This window comes from Porites lutea, chromosome 5 (assembly GCF_958299795.1).
Source record: "Porites lutea chromosome 5, jaPorLute2.1, whole genome shotgun sequence".
NCBI lineage: Eukaryota > Metazoa > Cnidaria > Anthozoa > Scleractinia > Poritidae > Porites > Porites lutea.
The window spans coordinates 20,494,985-20,514,661 of record NC_133205.1 but is presented as its reverse complement, the minus strand read 5'-3'; the positions used below and the strand labels follow the sequence as shown (position 1 = coordinate 20,514,661).

At 39.3% G+C, this 19,677-nt stretch overlaps 1 protein-coding gene across 2 annotated transcripts in view; it reads left to right on the top strand.

Annotated features, from left to right (window-relative positions):
* Window positions 1–19,677, top strand: part of LOC140939093 (melanocyte-stimulating hormone receptor-like) — a 37,092-nt gene that overhangs the window by 8,262 nt on the left and 9,153 nt on the right. The window contains exon 1 of one of the 2 annotated variants that reach the window (XM_073388652.1): window positions 14,733–15,039. The exons of the other annotated variant lie outside the window; for it this stretch is intronic. The gene's annotated coding sequence lies outside the window, so the exon portion shown is untranslated. Of the gene's footprint in view, window positions 1–14,732; window positions 15,040–19,677 lie in introns of those variants that run through there. 2 annotated transcript variants of the gene reach the window in all.

Genomic DNA, 19,677 nt, shown 5'->3' with positions numbered 1-19,677 from the left:
CCTTTGTAATAACATCTGCAAACGGTTGAATTTTCTATTCCTTTCGGATAAGGACGATAAACTGTAGGCGCCGTCTCACAAGCCTTGCACATGTAATAAATTCGGTGGGACGTTGAAGAACCCACATTCTCTTCGTAAAGAGTAGGGTTCATAGTCTCCGGTGTAGTGGTCTATCTCAAATTCACACTAACGTGGGGGGTATCATTACTCAGCCCAAAGTCCCCCAACCAGTGTTGTAAGGTTTCCCTGAAAAGCCGCGACGGAGTGGATAATAATAATTATAATTACAATTATCATTACAGCCAGCGACTGAAACAAAGGAACTTGTTTCATTTGCCACTGCTCCCCCCTTTGACGTATTAACTACAATAACTACAATAGGTGACTCACTGCAACTTTTTCTCCCATCACCGCCAAGATATTTGCCCAGAATATTGGTATCACCATCATCATCATTATAATCTGCCCCAAGACTTAAAGGAATTCATTACCTAATCGCTGATGATCAATCCAATCCCTAAATGGTTTAAAGAACAAAATACGACCAAATTTGAAGAGAACATGCCCCTGCCTGTGTAGAGGTTTTATTATAGATCCCTTAAAAAGAAAGGAAAATGAACGGGGGCCTTTTTTGACATTTTAAGAGACGTTTTAATACTTATCTTTTTATTATCATCTGACAAATTACAATTTTTTAAAATTTTAAGTTTTGTAAAGCGCCATGAACTTTTAGGATATGTTGCGCTGAATAAGAACTCTATTCTTGTCATCATCATCATCATCATCATCATCATCATCATCTCCATCATCATTGATATTATTCATACTATTGTCCTTATTGTTCCCTATTCATAATTCTAAAATGCAAATCAAAGTATTTCGATACAGTTTTTAGGAGACCATACCGACGTATTTCACTTTTTTAAAAAAATCAAATTTTACTCTTTGTCAAAATCAATGTTTAGGCACGATATAAAAAGCACTTTGAAATCAATAAAAGTGAGATTTTGTGCAATCAGCATCTCCCATTGAATAGTGGACATCAGGATGTTTACCTATGGTGTATAGCAAATGTATCCTTTGAACACGTTTTAAAATATCTCTGTTTAAATTTAAGACAATTTTAGAAACATGTGGCCTTATGTAGTGACATCAAGCGACAAGCAAGTACTTCATGATCTCGATATACTCATCGGTCTAGAGATATCAGCGACCTTTAGATTCGAGGACGAGATTTGACTTAAAGGTTTTCTCATTCTTAATAATAATTTTACTTTTTTTCACAAGAAAAGTTAGCACTGTTATCTAAATTGAAGGAGGTTAAGCCCTTTCTCGATCGCAAAATGATAAAACCTCTCACATTTGATAACTTGTTTCTACGACTACGACATTCTCGCTGAAACTCGTAGTAGAATGATGACGAATGACGAGGCCTATAACGTCACGCCAACATGACGCTGGTTCACGCGCGAGCACTACTTAGTGTTGGGAAAATCTCGTACTCGTAGTCGTTCTCGTTTTAGAATCTAAAAGTCTCCATTGCTTATCTTACAAATGTAACATGCAAACCAGCCTGGTCTCACAAAATTTCATCATTTCATTATTGGCACTTTCATTGTGCTGTTCAAAAATGTTGCAATTACCAAATCTTTCAAGTAACATCTAAAACATTTGCATCCCCCCTTCCTTCCTTCAGAAATTTTCACCAGTTTCCTCCTTTATATTGTTCCAAAAAAGACCCCCTTTCAAAATCCTCTCCCCCCCCTCCCCCTTGTGGTAAACGTGCACATAATGAATGCAGCCTGATGGGATGCCCAACTCTGTTGACCATGTTAAAAAGGCGTTAAAAACTTATCTTTTTAGCCAGGCTTTTTCATAGGTAGGTTTCGTGTATGATCACTTTTTTTTACATTTTACTCGCCGTTTGCATATCTCCCATAATACACCTTGCTTCCCCCTCCCCCCCCCCCCTAAAAAAAAATGCGTAAGCATTGTCTTAGGAATACTGCAGCACTTAATTTGGCGAGGGTGGAGGGCAAACAAGGTGAATTTAGTTCTTTATGTCCTTTTAACTTTTCAACTTTAAACTTGATAAACTTTTATAATTTATTTAGTTATCAATCACTGTTATGCGCAGTTAATCATCACAATGCCATGAAAAACTGCGCAAATCTAATTGTTGGTTTTTTATTATAACAGAGATCTCAACTTAAATTTATTATTTAAATGTATTACTGCCGCCTTGTAGCCTCGCTAAGACGCGAGGCTGCGAGGCGGCAGCCTAATAGAGCCGTGCGCGATTGTTCCAGGGGCAGAAAAAATTTCGAATCGATGTAACATAGAGTAATGTAAGGCAACCATGACGTAATGCAGGACAGAGAATGCATTGTTTTCGAGCGAACAGGTGATGCAGATCAGAGAATCCACGAGCCGTGTGCGTGCTTGTGAATCCCATGCTCATCCCGTCCTCAACCAATCGTCGGGTGGATTATTTCCATCCTACGCGATATCTGTCGCATTTGCCTGCTGGAATTTTTTATTGTATGCCGCTAAGAAAAATAATAACGCAGTGTCTTTGTGTCTTTGAAGCAAAATAATTCGGAAGGCTTCATTGGCGCACTATAAAGTTTTAAGCTTTAAAAAGAGACCAAATATAAGTCTGTACATTGAATGTTCGCGGACTTTAATATGACTTTTCGAGAATTTTAAGTTTGCTTATAAGACCACTAAATCTTACGCAAAATGACTTGTGCGCAACGTCGGACAAAAACACGAACTTCAATATCTCGAAAAATTTGCTGGGTAAAGTCGGGATTTCAAATTCTTAATGTCGTAGAACAGTTTAGTTCACTATTTTCAAAAGACAAATTAAAGCACGGGGCACACATACACCAAGCCCATGATCCCACATTCCCAGCCAACAGCTCCCACATGTGTTATGTGGAGGCACTTGAAGGACTCGCCTCGGGTTTTCCCCGATCACTGACCGACGGCTATGCCATGCTGATGAGCCCCAGTAAGGGCGAAACAGCTGTTCATAGCTGCCACTGCCCGCATGATATGGCTGTGCGCGTGCGTGAGGTAATGGCTGTGGGTTGGTGTATGAGTGCCCCTTGCTTTGATTTGGTTATCATTAGATCCCATCGACCGTAGCCCCTTCGTACACCTCATGAAATTTACACAGTGTAGTTTTCCCGTTTACTAAGTAGGGTTAAGCACTACCTTTTACAGATAAGGATTAAGCACTGCCTTTACTGATTAGGGTTAAGCACTGTTTCGAAATTGGTTAGGTTCTTTTTTGGGGGTTGGGGTTGATGCTATATGTACTTAAATTGTTTCTCCTACATCCAGCAAATCCTCAGTGGTATAGTGGTTAGCGTGGTATACTGAACCATCTGGGTCGTGGGTTCGAATCCTACTGTCTTTCGTATCATTTTTTTCCTTTCGAATTGAAGAGACTTACACTTTCAAGAACATTTCCAGCTTGAAATATCACCTAAGTGTGATATAAAAGCAGAAAACAGGAGCGCTTACCATTTGTATGGAAAACTCGGAAATTTCGAGGAGAATTCAAATCGAACGGTTCATCCCGATGGAAATTTTCCGGAAAAAAAGTAATACCTTTCGACGTATTACCTTTATCCCGTTTTTGCCAAAACGACCGAAATTTCCTGTACCATTGGCCGGATTACTAGTGCCAGGCTTCATGTCGAGAAAGAGCGAAAAATTTACCGGCATTTTGTAAATGGTACAACTCAATCCTGTTCCCGTTTTGGGTGCCAAAATAAATACCAGTACCATTTGACGGAAATTTTTTCACCGAAATTTCCGTACAAATGATAAGCGCTCCAGTTCTACCTTGTGTAAATTTCATAAGGGGAGAAAGGGGCTACTCGTGATCCACCTTCCCCGCGTATGTCGTGGTAGGACCGCTGTGCGGGTTCCCAGCAAACAGCCTCCACATGTGTTGTGCGGAGCTGGCGCTTGATAGAACGTTTTGCACTCACCTCGGCAGTAACGGGTTCTTGAGACGCGGGTTATCCCCGTTCATTATCCCAACGGCTTTGCCACGCTAGTGGTCCCTAATAGGGGCGAAACAGCTGTCTGTGGCTGCCACTGCCCGCGTGATATGGCTGTGCGCATGCGTGAGGTACTAGCCCGGCCGTGGGTTGGTGTATGTGTGCCCCTTGCTTTAAGTTTGCACTATTTTCAATGAAATTGACTTAAGTTCAATCTATTATCCATCAATTACTATATTTCATGACATTACTAAACAAATTCAACCGGCGCGCGTACAGGTAAAATCTTTGCTCGTTGGCACTTAGCGATAGCTATAACTAGTTATTATATATAAGATATACTAGTGTAATTGCGTGTCATTTCTCTCGTAATGTCCGAGTCCAAACCATAGACTTAAGGAGGCAAAGAGAGTTTCTACTTGATGGAGAGACCTGCCTGGGAAGTTGGGCTGTAGAAAGAAGAGTTATTTTTTGGAGTTCATTTATAGTGATTTTGCCAGGGATTTTGTTGGTGTAGTTTTCATGTCCTTCTTTACGGTGCCAAGAGCTCCCACAACCACCGGAACTATTGTTGTTTTGAGTCCCCACATTCGCTCAACCTCGACTTCCAAGTCTTTGTATTTATTAAGCTTTTCCGTGGTTGTGACCGAGGTGTTGGTCTCGAGGGGTATAGTCATGTCAGTGAGAAGGCGACGTCCTTCTTGTTCTTTAACACAATGTTCGGCCTATTAGCTGCGATGGTCCTGTCAGTGTGGATGGGCATGTCTCTCAGAATAGTGACGCTATCCTTCTCGGTGACAGTTTTTGGTTCATGCTCACCTCAGTGCCAAACTCTTTGCAGATCTTCCAGTGCATGTGTGCAGCTGCGTTGTTGTGGTGGTGGATGTATTCAGTTTTAGCCAGTTCAGGGCGGCAGAGACCAGGGCCGGGTTGTTCAAAGCCGGGTTAAGATAACCCAGGGTTGGTACAAAATTTGAATTCAGATAGGAAAGATGAAAAAGAAAATTCACTTTAATTCTCTTTGTCTACAATTTGATGATTAGGTACTCTAAAAAGAGTAGGGAAAATTTTCCGAGAAAATGCTTTTGATGCAAAGAAAAATAGACCTGGTTTAGCTTTAACCTGCCTTCGAACAACTCGGCTTTGATCTTGGGCTGCGATAATAAAAATGAAGCCCTCGGTTTCTGCCTTGAGGCTAATTGCTTTTAGCCATATCCAGGTCTTTTCTTGTATTGGTCCACGTCAGCCTGTTTCACCCGCTGTAGGTATTTGCCGTGGAGCGATTTTGATTCCTACTTAGACCTGAGCTGTTGGCGACCCTGGTGTTTGGCCTTGGCCTTTGTTCTGCGGGTATGGGTGGTGTTCGCCACATCCTCTGCAGGTGGTATTACAGGCACTCCCAGTTTCCCGACTGAACTTCGTTGACTGTCTGCTGATGGAGTACAAGGATTTCCTGTAACCATTTTTTTTTTTGTAATTTATTAATTTCTATTTGAAGTTTTCATCTTACAGAGTACACTTAAAGTAAAAAGGAAAAAACAAACAAAAGAACAAAACAAAACAAAACAAAAAGACAAAAAAAAGAAAAAAAAACTATTTCAGCAGACAATATCTAAGTTGATAGAAAGTACTTATCTTTATATTTATGTACAGTATTTAATTGTTAATTAGATCACATTACATTGATTAACTTTTCCCACTTACTAAGATGTTTATTTAATGTGCCTCTTTTCCTGGCAGTGTAAAGTTCAATGTTGTAAACACGCCTAGTCCTAACAATGAACCCCTGAAGGGAGGGCATACCCTTTAGACATTTTTGTGAATAAATATAGTATTTCCCAAGCAATAAAATATGATTAACTAGAAGGAAATCATCTCCAACATCAAATTTACCGAAGATTATATCCTATTCTTTTAAATTCTCATCAATAATATTGTTGTCCCTTAGCCTGAACAAGACGTGTTTCCAAAAAACAGAGGATATTTTTTAGGAAAAAAAGTAAATGTTCGATGGATTCGACCTCAGTTTGGCAGAAAACACATTTATCTGATTCAGCCATACCAAAACGAAAAAGTTTCTCATTCGTAAAAACGATACGGTTTAGTATTTTGAACTGAAATTCCCTAAGTTTTGTTTCTAATGTTGTGCGGAGGAATAATAAGTAAACTCTTTTCCAGTCAATAGTTAAATGATGATACTTTGCAGATAGCTTCTCTTTAGCGGTAGGTGTGGTTTGTTTTTTGGCCAAAAAAGACCGTCTGAAGACACTCGAGTTCCTCCAGATTTTTTGTATTTGGATCGGAATCGCATTTTTCCGCACATTCCTTTAAATCTTTCTCTAGGTTTTGTAGTTTCGCTCTTCTTTCGTGGGCTTTAGTTTTGCTATATCTTATTGTTTGCTGTCTAATTTTGTATTTGATTAAATCCCATAAGACACGTTTATCCTGTACTTCTTTGAATTCTTCCAGCCAAATGGCATACTCAGTGGTTAGTAGTTCACAATAAGCCAAATCATTTACAAGGTTTGAATTAAATCTCCAACTAAAAACAGCTTTCCGCATTTCAAAAGTGCGAATCCCACGAACATTTAACGACAAAAGATTGAACTCGTTATTACGCGCCATATTACCAGAATAAGTAGGACCTGATTTGGTGGGAAAAATTTATCAACACATTTACAGCAATCTGACACTCAAAGAAATTCTTCATTGACATGCTGCGATAGCTTTGAATAACAGAAAATGAAAGGAAAATAACCACGAAAACGAAAACAAAAACAATAGAGTACAACCACTTAATACTGATACAAACAATTAAAAGAGCAGCAAGGTAACTATCTCGAATGCTGCGCCCTGGAATGGATCTAAGTAAAGTTGTTCGAGATTGCATGTTTGCGTACGACAGCAAAAAGCCTAGTTGGGCTTTAGAGACAATGATTCGGAAATAAAGTTTTAAAGTGAATGTACTTAACGCCTACAACAGATTACGAGGAAATTATATGCAAATACATGACTATTTGAGAGCAGAGTGAAAGAAAAGCTCCGATGAGAGTATTATATTTAAATGTACATTTTTATCTCTGGACATGTGTAGAAAGCGGTGCTCGGGCCTAAACAAAATCTGTCAATGGAGCATTTGCAGGGATAAATTTACCATTATATGGTTGCGCTTTGCTGAAATATACTGTACAGCCTTTGCCTCTGGCCTTCTTGAACTTTTTCATCTGACTTTTCCTTATTTCATAAAGTTCTTTTGGTATATCGTCAAACACCGAAAATTGTTTGTCCTCTTGACTCTTTAACTCCTTGCGGGCTTCATCCATCACCATTTCCTTGTCCGAATATGGTAAGAAACGTGCGATAATTGGGCGAGGTTTGTCACTGCTGTTGTTAGGCTTTCCCAATCGATGGACTCTTTGGAACTCGATTCTACCACGAGGGTTTTCAATACGAAGGTTGTTTTCCAGGAATTTAAACACTAAATCTCTTGTATCCTCGGGTGGGGAGTCAACTGCAGAAGCCGGCACTACTTCGTGAATCCCAAAGAATTTACCATTTTCTCTTCTTGAGAAGGTTTCTAAATACAATATCTGCTTGCGAAGATCATTTATTTCAAACTTTGACTCTTTCTTTAGGTCTGAAATGTCGTCTTTTGTTGAACTGGATACTTGCTTCCAATTCGGACGCTTTCTTTTCCACTCTGTTTGTTTTTTGCTTCAGGTCTTGTACATCTTCATTTAAACGAGATACTTTCTCCTCAATACTAGCAAGACTAGCAGAGACCTCGCTAAGATGCGCTTCTATCTTATCGAGTTTTTCTAATTTATTCAGCACACGCTGCAGTTTCAGACCGACGTCCTCCGCCATCTCCAGCGCTTCAAACACTTCGTCCGTGTCACTATTTTTGCTTCTTTTCTCTTCAGGTGACTGATTAGAAGATTGAGATGCTGCACTAGATCTACCTTTCCTTTTGGAAGACATTAGAGGCGTATAAAGATGAAAAATTGCAATCACTGCCTCCTGCTCAACATTAGGCGACCTATTCGTTCGCCATGCTAGCCCCAGTCCCTTCATTGACTGTCTGCTAATGGAGTACAAGGATTTCCTGTCGTCCGGGTCTTTGACAAAGTGGAGGAAGTATTTATCAATAGCGATAGTGGTCGTCTTGTAGGAAAGCTCCAGTTTTATGAGCCCTCTACCTCCTTCGGTTCTGGGCAGGTACAGCCTGTCCTCGTCAGATTTGGGGTGGTGCATCTTGTACATAGTCAGGAACCTCCTAGTCTGTGTATCAAGTTTGGTCAGCTCTTATCCGAGTCCAAACCATGGACTTTGGAAGGGTGAAGAGGGTTTGTAATAAATGGAGAGGATCCGCCTGAGAAGGTGGGCTATGATGATGATGATGATGATGATGATTATTGTTATTATTATTGTTATTCATATATGAGAACTGCGGAAATGAAATTAAATGAAGAATGATCCTCGCAGTTGTGAACGTAATTAGTGCAATTCAGGTATTCAACCGGATTTGAACCCGTGACCTCGCGATACCGGTGCGACGCTCTAACCAACTAAGCTATGAAGCCACTGATGTTGGGAGCTGGTCAATTATGTGTTCATATGTTCCCGTGAAAGAGGTGAATGTCACAAATGTATACGGAATAAATCATATGTTCATTTGATGATGATGATGATGATGATGATGATTATTTTTATTACAAGTAATACCGATAAAAGTAAACTATAATTATTTTACACTATATAAAGCTTCGAGTTTAAACCGTAAAATACTTTGATCAAAAAAGGTTAGCTTTTTCGTTTTTGTTCGGTGCCGCATATTTATACGACAAAGTCACGGTTCGAGGTTGTCCGCTATAGTGAAAAGTGTTTGCATTTCCTCTTATTGAAATAGATGGATGAAAGTTGGTCGCTCTTTTTGATATACAAATCATGTCCAGTGACATGCATATCATGTCAAAGAGAAAGTAAAATCAACCATTACAGCTGATTCGTAAGTCGCGGCACAAGCCGATTAAAAAAGTGGATTTACAAAGCAAGATACGAATTGCTCTTACTGGAAAGAAAACAACAACTTAATAACATCCTGCAAACCACTAAGCTGAAACTATGTCATGTTAGGCCCCTTTCAATCGTGGAATTTCTTATGAGTGCCGAACACCTATTTTAGTCGATGAAAGTAATTAAATACGGCAGTTGATCCAGACGTCGGATATGATGGTGCCGAATTCCGTTCACTGTCAATATAATCATTTATCAGCCGAAAACGTGATACGAAGAGGCACTTCTGTCCTTAAGGTAAATTTGTTTAATCTAACTCCGTAACCATGTAGTTCACGGTTCGAGCATACGTTGCTTGGTTGAAGTTTGTTCCCGAAGTTCAAACTCTAGCGTCTATCCTTTGAGGGCATGCGCTATAAGATTCCATCTCTTTAAACTTGTTTACAGTCTCTTCCCATGAGCCTTCGTTAACCACGTCCAGCGGAACGGATCGTTAGTGCTGACCAAAAGGATCACAGGCTCTGGGAAAAGCATTGACGTGTTTTGCAATTCACATGACAGTGACACCACTCGACTAAACGTTTTGCTGATGTTGCCAATTAGTTGAATTTCAACGTAATTTCCAACCCACAGTAGTTTTAATTTCATCTTGTGAATTATGCCGTAAACAAATAAGAAACAGTCTACCAAGCTCAATTCAGCACTTTTCAGCTGGTATTTATGCATATTCAACTACCTCTGCAACAATACATCTTACGTGTTCTGCCTAATGAACACCTGACTCCGCCTGTTCTCTATTCCGTTCTCTATGACGCCTTGTCATATTTCTGTGCGCGATCCTTGCTGCCCGCTCATCGAAATTTAACTCTCAGTTAGTTCAAACCTCCGGTGTACTTCCTTCGGTGACATTCAAGGGTCCTTGAAAAGCTAAGTCGATCACCATGTTGATCATCTTTAATGATAATTTATTTATAAGCATATTAGTTATCACAACAACGCACAACGCGGCCAAACGCAATGATTAAAACTCTTAATTTTGGTGGATCTTGGACACAGTTTCGTAGAAAGGAACACATTTTGATCAGTTTCATAATCTGACAATAATTCATTTTTCTACGGGATACCAAACAAATGTCTGCAAATTGTTTCAGAAAAATACAACAAGGTCACGACAGTCATGGGAAGTTTTAAATGAGGAAGAGTTAACAAGACCTAGGGAGCAGAGGGTGGTCACGTTCGCAATTGTTCCTGCAAATATGAGAGAGTCGGTATTGGTTAGTCTGTCGATTATTATTTTGATAATACCTTAAGTTAAATAAAGGTATCTTGTTTCTAACCTGCTCTCGGCGATGACATATGTAAATTTCGTGGAGAGGACTAACTGACAGGGGAGCGGCGTTGTGTAATTGAAGCAGCTATTCGGCGCTTTTACGTTGTATAAGATTGTATAAAAAGAAGGTTTTCAGTAGCGGTCCTGAAAAAAAAAATGCCGCTCTCTTACCTTTAAGACAGACAACAAAAAATGCCCACGATGATGAAGCAGTAATTTCACACCCTCGAAATCGTGATCTGCGTATGTTTTGACTGACAGACATCAGGTAAGCCATACCGGGAAGCATCGGGCTGGTTCACTAGACTTGATTTCCACCTTCTAGTGATCACTCAAGTTTGATCTTGAAACATTATTTTCAAAGTGTTATTTAAGGCAGAATCCTTTGCGAAGGATATTCACTGGAATTTAATTTTTGCTTTGCAAACGCTGAACAATCTATTACTTAGCGTTTTTAGGGACAGTTGTGTCTGTTACATCTCTTTAAAATTCTTAGTTATTACTTCTTTTTTGTTTTGTTTTTTTAAACTGTCGGGCTTGTCCATTAAGTTCGGTTGTAGTCGTCGTTTGTTATCTTGTGTAATATGACTTTTCTTTCCAGCGGAAGGTGTATTATTTTCAAGGTCGGCCAGGGTTTTGGGGTATACGGTATACAGGGGCTTTTTAAATCGGGTATACGGTATATTGCAGCTTAAATACGGGTATTCGGTATATCACTTTCTTTGAATTTCAGGTATAAAGTATGCCTGGGTATAATTTTGGGTATATTTGGATGAATGTTGGGTATTTTAGGGTATTTTGGCGAATTTTTTTCCCCTGGCCGACCCTGTATTTTGATTTTTGTTCTCAGACTTGAATTGAACCTTGAATCATATTGTAGGTTAAGGTATGTCCAAAACTACTGCTTACGAACTCGAGAGGGACTTTGGTTACATAGACTTGGACTTCCTTCCTGTCTAAAATATTGGTCAAGAACAGAGTCACGTCACTTTACACCCTAACAGTCAAAGTTGAATTATGTAATGTAACTCGTATGCCAACATGAGACTATTCAGTTATTTAAGTTGTTATTTCTCCTGCTAGTAATTTCGCAGTGCAAAGTGTGCTTGCTTTGTAAATTGTGCGTTTGCTCAGAAAGGAAATCCCATTTTGGTGACCGAATGTATTCGTTTTCGGTGTAAATATCGCTTTGCGGTTTTTGTTCTCCTCTCCTATTTTCATTTGAATTTTGAAACGCAGGTGCAGATGTCGCTCACTGTCCGCTTTTCCTTTAACACGATCTCAAGGGTCAGGAAATTAGTATTTGCCTCTCTTTTGATGCCTCTACCACTCATTGGCTCTTTACGGGCTACTAACTAGAAACAGATTTCATGTACGATCAAGAAGCTCTTGGTATTGAAAACGCAAATCGAGTGCTTGGCATTTCTCTTTGTCTTTCCCGAATCAGGAATGTCTCTAGCAACGTCCACGCTCGCCAGTGGCAGCGAATTAACAATTTAACAGCTGTTAGTTACAGCAGAATCAATTTTAACATCTTTTTAGGATGAAACATCTAAGTTTGACTCGTTTTGTACAATCAGATTCTTAAGGGTTCGGTTTCTTAAAGGACAAGCACAGCCTCAGTGGAAAACTCAGTTGATTTTACAAATATCGACTAAACGTCAGCATTTGAATTTACGTCTTAATTTATTCCTACCAAGCATCAATTGGAAAAATTATGCAAAACGATTTCCAAGTAAAACCTTGAAATAAGACCCCTAAGCGGAGAGAGGAGGACTCATGATCCGATGGTTCCACTGTGTTAATCGATGACCATGGTTATCATAAAGGTAGTCAACGACACAATCAGTGATCATACTAAGTTCGGGAACGGGTCTACCGAATCTCGGTATGAGGTCACTGTAGCGACAAGGGTATGCTGTTCTCCCAAGTAGCATACAAAGGCCCTCCAGCTTGTTTGCCACGGTTCTTTGAGAACATCTGAATGTTTCGGGCAACCCAAGAACCTCCGCCAACACTGGGATATCGTTCTTGTTAAAACGAAATTGCGCCTTACATTCCGGCTCCTGAATTTCATCTAAGTTGAATCTCTGATAGTTTTCGTAGTTAAATTCGGAGTTTCTCGATGTGTTGTCGTCCAGCAACAAAAGCAACTCTTCGTCATTTATAACTTTCCTATCATGGTTTAACAAAAGCATTTCCCGAGCTTCTTTAAACGAAGACATTTCCAACAGCTTTTCCAGTTTTTCGTTTCAGTGCACTGAGCAATTCAACACTGTACGCGTCCGTCGTGAAAAAGGAACACACGCTTAAGTTAAAAATTTTCGCGCCACAAACTCCGTTCTCGATCCATTCCTCTCACGGAATGGAGACCTCCGTCGTGAAAAAATGTTCGTTGCTTAAGCTCTCTATTGATACATTGTAAGGCAGTAAAATAATGGCTACAACTCGGTACTTTTTTTATCGGAAGTTTCGTTATTACAAGTGAAAGCCTCTCATTATTCAAGGCATTGTCTCCAAGTTTCATTTTCACGTGAACAACAGTAACTAACAATGCATCTGACATATGCAAAAATGCTAGCTATTGTTATGCGCGAAAATATGAAACTTGGAGACAATACCCCGAATAATGAGAGGCTGACATTTGTAAACACAAAATTTCTGCCAAAATATTGGCGAATTGTAGCCCTTATTTTACTGCCTTACAATATATCAATAATCTTGAAACTAAAGGGTCATATAAAAGGAAGGTTAATCTCAAGAATCTTATTTTTTTTAAAAAAATCTATCGAGTGGTTTTAAAATTATTCGCTAATTTGTTAAAGTAGACCAAAATGTTCAAAAACCGCTAACAAAAGCGCCTCGATACATACTAATCAAATCCTTCTTTTAAGCAATCGGTGGAGCTATCTCCACGGTCTTTCACACACGTTTTTAAAAAGATTGAAACTACTATCAGGTAAAATTGCATGTCAAAAGCGCTTCATTTTCTACAGATAACAGCCGAAGATCAAGATTATTCATTTTTTACCGTATTTCTAACCACAAAATCTTGATCCCAAAATATCTCGATAACGCTCTTACAGATTTCGCTTAAACTTCACGAACATCGAGGCGGCTATTGGAGGAAAAAGCTCCCGTGAATAATTTTGGAAGAACAGCTCTCAGTGCCGAGAAAGTACTTCTGTAACTAAAATAGGTAATAGCGTCATTTCGTTGCTATGAGAACTCCGATGTCATTGCAACCCTGATCATAAAAGATTTTCATCTTTATCTAATACAACTGTGGGGGCAATTTTTCCAAAACTTTGTTTATGGAGACGTAGTTTATGCTCAACCTTGGCAGGTATTGGCCATGAAAAACTGTATCGAGCCACCTTAATCTAACTCCGTAACCGTGTAGTTCAGTTTGTTCGAGCATATGTTGTTTGGTTGAAGTTTGTCCCCGAAGTTCAAACTCTGGCGTCTATCCTTTGAAGGCGTGCGCTATAAGATTCCATCTCTTTAAACGTGTTTACAGTCTCTTCCCATGGGCCTTCGTTAACTACGTCCAGCGGAACGGATCCTTAGTGCTGACCGAAAGGATCACAGGCTCTGGGAAAAAGCATTGACGAGTTTTGTAATTAACATGACAGTGACACCACTCGACTAAACGTTTTTCTGATGTTGCCAATTAGTTGAATTTCAGCGAAATTTCCAACCGACAGTAGTTTTAATTTCATCCTTTGAATTTTGCCGTAAACAAATCAGAAACAGTCTACCAAGCTCAATTCAGCACTTTTCAGCTGGTATTTATGCATATTCAACTACCTCTGCAACAATACATCTTACGTGTTCCGCCTAATATGAACACCTGACTCCGCCTGTTCTCTATTCCGTTCTCTATGACGCCTTGTCATGTTTCTGTGCGCGATCCTTGCTGCCCACACATCGAAATTTAACTCTCAGTTAGTTCAAACCTCCGGTGTACTTCCTTCGGTGACATTCAAGGGTCCTTGAAAAGCTAAGTCGATCACCATGTTGATCATCTTTAATGATAATTTATTTATAAGCATATTAATTATCACAACAACGCACAACGCGGCCAAACGCAATTATTAAAACTCTTAATTTTGGTGGATCTTGGACATAGTTTCGTAAAAAGGAACACATTTTGATCATTTTTATAATCTGACAATAACTCATTTTTCTACGGGATACCAAACAAATGTCTGCAGATTGTTTCAGAAAAATACAACAACGTCACGGCAGTCATGGAAAGTTTTAAATGAGGAAGAGTTAACAAGACCTAGGGAGCAGAGGGTGGTCACGTTCGCAATTGTTCCTGCAAATATGAGAGAGTCGGTATTGGTTAGTCTGTCGATTATTATTTTGATAATACCTTAAGTTAAATAAAGGTATCTTGTTTCTAACCTGCTCTCGGCGATGACATATGTAAATTTCGTGGAGAGGACTAACTGACAGGGGAGCGGCGTTGTGTAATTGAAGCAGCTATTCGGCGCTTTTACGTTGTATAAGATTGTATAAAAAGAAGGTTTTCAGTAGCGGTCCTGAAAAAAAAAATGCCGCTCTCTTACCTTTAAGACAGACAACAAAAAATGCCCACGATGATGAAGCAGTAATTTCACACCCTCGAAATCGTGATCTGCGTATGTTTTGACTGACAGACATCAGGTATGCCATACCGGGAAGCATCGGGCTGGTTCACTAGACTTGATTTCCACCTTCTAGTGATCACTCAAGTTTAATCTTGAAACATTATTTTCAAAGTGTTATTTAAGGCAGAATCCTTTGCGAAGGATATTCACTGGAATTTAATTTTTGCTTTGCAAACACTGAACAATCTATTACTTAGCGTTTTTAAGGACAGTTGTGTCGTTTACATCTCTTTAAAATTCTTAGTTATTACTTCTTTTTTGTTTTGTTTTTTTTAAACTGTCGGACTTGTCCATGAAGTTCGGTTGTAGTCGTCGTTTGTTATCTTGTGTAATATGACTTTTCTTTCCAGCGGAAGGTGTATTATTTTCAAGGTCGGCCAGGGTTTTGGGGTATACGGTATACAGGGGCTTTTTAAATCGGGTATACGGTATATTGCAGCTTAAATACGGGTATTCGGTATATCACTTTCTTTGAATTTCAGGTATAAAGTATGCCTGGGTATAATTTTGGGTATATTTGGATGAATGTTGGGTATTTTAGGGTATTTTGGCGAATTTTTTTCGGGTATACTGGTCTACCACTACCCCCCCTGGCCAACCCTGTATTTTTATTTTTGTTCTCAGACTTGAATTGAACCTTGAATCATATTGTAGGTTAAGGTATGTCCAAAACTACTGCTTACGAACTCGAGAGGGACTTTGGTTACATAGACTTGGACTTCCTTCCTGTCTAAAATATTGGTCAAGAACAGAGTCACGTCACTTTACACCCTAACAGTCAAAGTTGAATTATGTAATGTAACTCGTATGCCAACATGAGACTATTCAGTTGAAAGTCATTACGCAAGTCCGTTGTTTGATTCTCTACTTCTTAGCCGTGCTGTACAAAGCAATCCTGAATTTTTCTCGCTGCAAAACTAATAAATAATGTTGTGAAAAGAATAGGGCTTACTTTTTCGTTTGCTCATGAAATTGCCTACCATTCTAGTGAGAGGTTCGTCGAGTAACACTCTTTCTTTAAGTTGTTATTTCTCCTGCTAGTAATTTCGCAGTGCAAAGTGTGCTTGCTTTGTAAATTGTGCGTTTGCTCAGAAAGGAAATCCTATTTTGGTGACCGAATGTATTCGTTTTCGGTGTAAATATCGCTTTGTGGTTTTTGTTCTCCTCTCCTATTTTCATTTGAATTTTGAAACGCAGGTGCAGATGTCGCTCACTGTCCGCTTTTCCTTTAACACGATCTCAAGGGTCAGGAAATTAGTATTTGCCTCTCTTTTGATGCCTCTACCACTCATTGGCTCTTTACGGGCTACTAACTAGAAACAGATTTCATGTACGATCAAGAAGCTCTTGGTATTGAAAACGCAAATCGAGTGCTTGGCATTTCTCTTTGTCTTTCCCGAATCAGGAATGTCTCTAGCATCGTCCACGCTCGCCAGTGGCAGCGAATTAACAATTTAACAGCTGTTAGTTACAGCAGAATCAATTTTAACATCTTTTTAGGATGAAACATCTAAGTTTGACTCGTTTTGTACAATCTGATTCTTAAGGGTTCGGTTTCTTAAAAGACAAGCACAGCCTCAGTGGAAAACTCAGTTGATTTTACAAATATCGACTAAACGTCAGCATTTGAATTTACGTCTTAATTTATTCCTACCAAGCATCAATTGGAAAAATTATTCAAAACGATTTCCAAGTAAAACCTTGAAATAAGACCCCTAAGCGGAGAGAGGAGGACTCATGATCTGATGGTTCCATGTTAATCGATGACCATGGTTATCATAAAGGTAGTCAACGACACAATTAGTGATCATACTAAGTTCAGGAACGGGTCTACCGAATCTCGGTATGAGGTCACTGTAGCGACAAGGGTATGCTGTTCTCCCAAGTAGCATACAAAGGCTCTCCAGCTTGTTTGCCACGGTTCTTTGAGAACATCTGAATGTTTCGGGCAACCCAAGAACCTCCGCCAACACTGGGATATCGTTCTTGTTAAAACGAAATTGCGCCTTACATTCCGGCTCCTGAATTTCATCTAAGTTGAATCTCTGATAGTTTTCGTAGTTAAATTCGGAGTTTCTCGATGTGTTGTCGTCCAGCAACAAAAGCAACTCTTCGTCATTTATAACTTTCCTATCATGGTTTAACAAAAGCATTTCCCGAGCTTCTTTAAACGAAGACATTTCCAACAGCTTTTCCAGTTTTTCGTTTCAGTGCACTGAGCAATTCAACACTGTACGCGTCCGTCGTGAAAAAGGAACACACGCTTAAGTTAAAAATTTTCGCGCCACAAACGCCGTTCTCGATCCATTCCTCTCACGGAATGGAGACCTCCGTCGTGAAAAAATGTTCGTTGCTTAAGCTCTCTATTGATACATTGTAAGGCAGTAAAATATTGGCTACAACTCGTTACTTTTTTTATCGGAAGTTTCGTTATTACAAGTGAAAGCCTCTCATTATTCAAGGCATTGTCTCCAAGTTTCATTTTCACGTGAACAACAGTAACTAACAATGCATCTGACATATGCAAAAATGCTAGCTATTGTTATGCGCGAAAATATGAAACTTGGAGACAATACCCCGAATAATGAGAGGCTCACATTTGTAAACACAAAATTTCTGCCAAAATATTGGCGAATTGTAGCCCTTATTTTACTGCCTTACAATATATCAATAATCTTGAAACTAAAGGGTCATATAAAAGGAAGGTTAATCTCAAGAATCTTATTTTTTTTAAAAAAATCTATCGAGTGGTTTTAAAATTATTCGCTAATTTGTTAAAGTAGACCAAAATGTTCAAAAACCGCTAACAAAAGCGCCTCGATACATACTAATCAAATCCTTCTTTTTAGCAATCGGTGGAGCTATCTCCACGGTCTTTCACACACGCTTTTAAAAAGATTGAAACTACTATCAGGTAAAATTGCATGTCAAAAGCGCTTCATTTTCTACAGATAACAGCCGAAGATCAAGATTATCCATTTTTTACCGTATTTCTAACCACAAAATCTTGATCCCAAAATATCTCGATAACGCTCTTACAGATTTCGCTTATACTTCACGAACATCGAGGCGGCTATTGGAGGAAAAAGCTCCCGTGAATAATTTTGGAAGAACAGTTCTCAGTGCCGAGAAAGTACTTCTGTAACTAAAATAGGTAATAGCGTCATTTCGTTGCTATGAGAACTCCGATGTCATTGCAACCCTGATCATAAAAGATTTTCGTCTTTATCTAATACAACTGTGGGGGCAATTTTTCCAAAACTTTGTTTATGGAGACGTAGTTTATGCTCAACCTTGGCAGGTATTGGCCATGAAAAACTGTATCGAGCCACCTTAATCTAACTCCGTAACCGTGTAGTTCAGTTTGTTCGAGCATATGTTGTTTGGTTGAAGTTTGTCCCCGAAGTTCAAACTCTGGCGTCTATCCTTTGAAGGCGTGCGCTATAAGATTCCATCTCTTTAAACGTGTTTACAGTCTCTTCCTATGGGCCTTCGTTAACCACGTCCAGCGGAACGGATCCTTAGTGCTGACCGAAAGGATCACAGGCTCTGGGAAAAGCATTGACGAGTTTTGTAATTAACATGACAGTGACACCACTCGACTAAACGTTTTGCTGATGTTGCCAATTAGTTGAATTTCAACGTAATTTCCAACCCACAGTAGTTTTAATTTCATCTTGTGAATTATGCCGTAAACAAATAAGAAACAGTCTACCAAGCTCAATTCAGCACTTTTCAGCTGGTATTTATGCATATTCAACTACCTCTGCAACAATACATCTTACGTGTTCTGCCTAATGAACACCTGACTCCGCCTGTTCTATATTCCGTTGTCTATGACGCCTTGTCATATTTCTGTGCGCGATCCTTGCTGCCCACACATCGAAATTTAACTCTCAGTTAGTTCAAACCTCCGGTGTACTTCCTTCGGTGACATTCAAGGGTCCTTGAAAAGCTAAGTCGATCACCATGTTGATCATCTTTAATGATAATTTATTTATAAGCATATTAGTTATCACAACAACGCACAACGCGGCCAAACGCAATGATTAAAACTCTTAATTTTGGTGGATCTTGGACACAGTTTCGTAGAAAGGAACACATTTTGATCAGTTTCATAATCTGACAATAATTCATTTTTCTACGGGATACCAAACAAATGTCTGCAAATTGTTTCAGAAAAATACAACAGGGTCACGACAGTCATGGAAAGTTTTAAATGAGGAAGAGTTAACAAGACCTAGGGAGCAGAGGGTGGTCACGTTCGCAATTGTTCCTGCAAATATGAGAGAGTCGGTATTGGTTAGTCTGTCGATTATTATTTTGATAATACCTTACGTTAAATAAAGGTATCTTGTTTCTAACCTGCTCTCGGCGATGACATATGTAAATTTCGTGGAGAGGACTAACTGACAGGGGAGCGGCGTTGTGTAATTGAAGCAGCTATTCGGCGCTTTTACGTTGTATAAGATTGTATAAAAAGAAGGTTTTCAGTGGCGGTCCTGAAAAAAAAAAATGCCGCTCTCTTACCTTTAAGACAGACAACAAAAAATGCCCACGATGATGAAGCAGTAATTTCACACCCTCGAAATCGTGATCTGCGTATGTTTTGACTGACAGACATCAGCTAAGCCATACCGGGAAGCATCGGGCT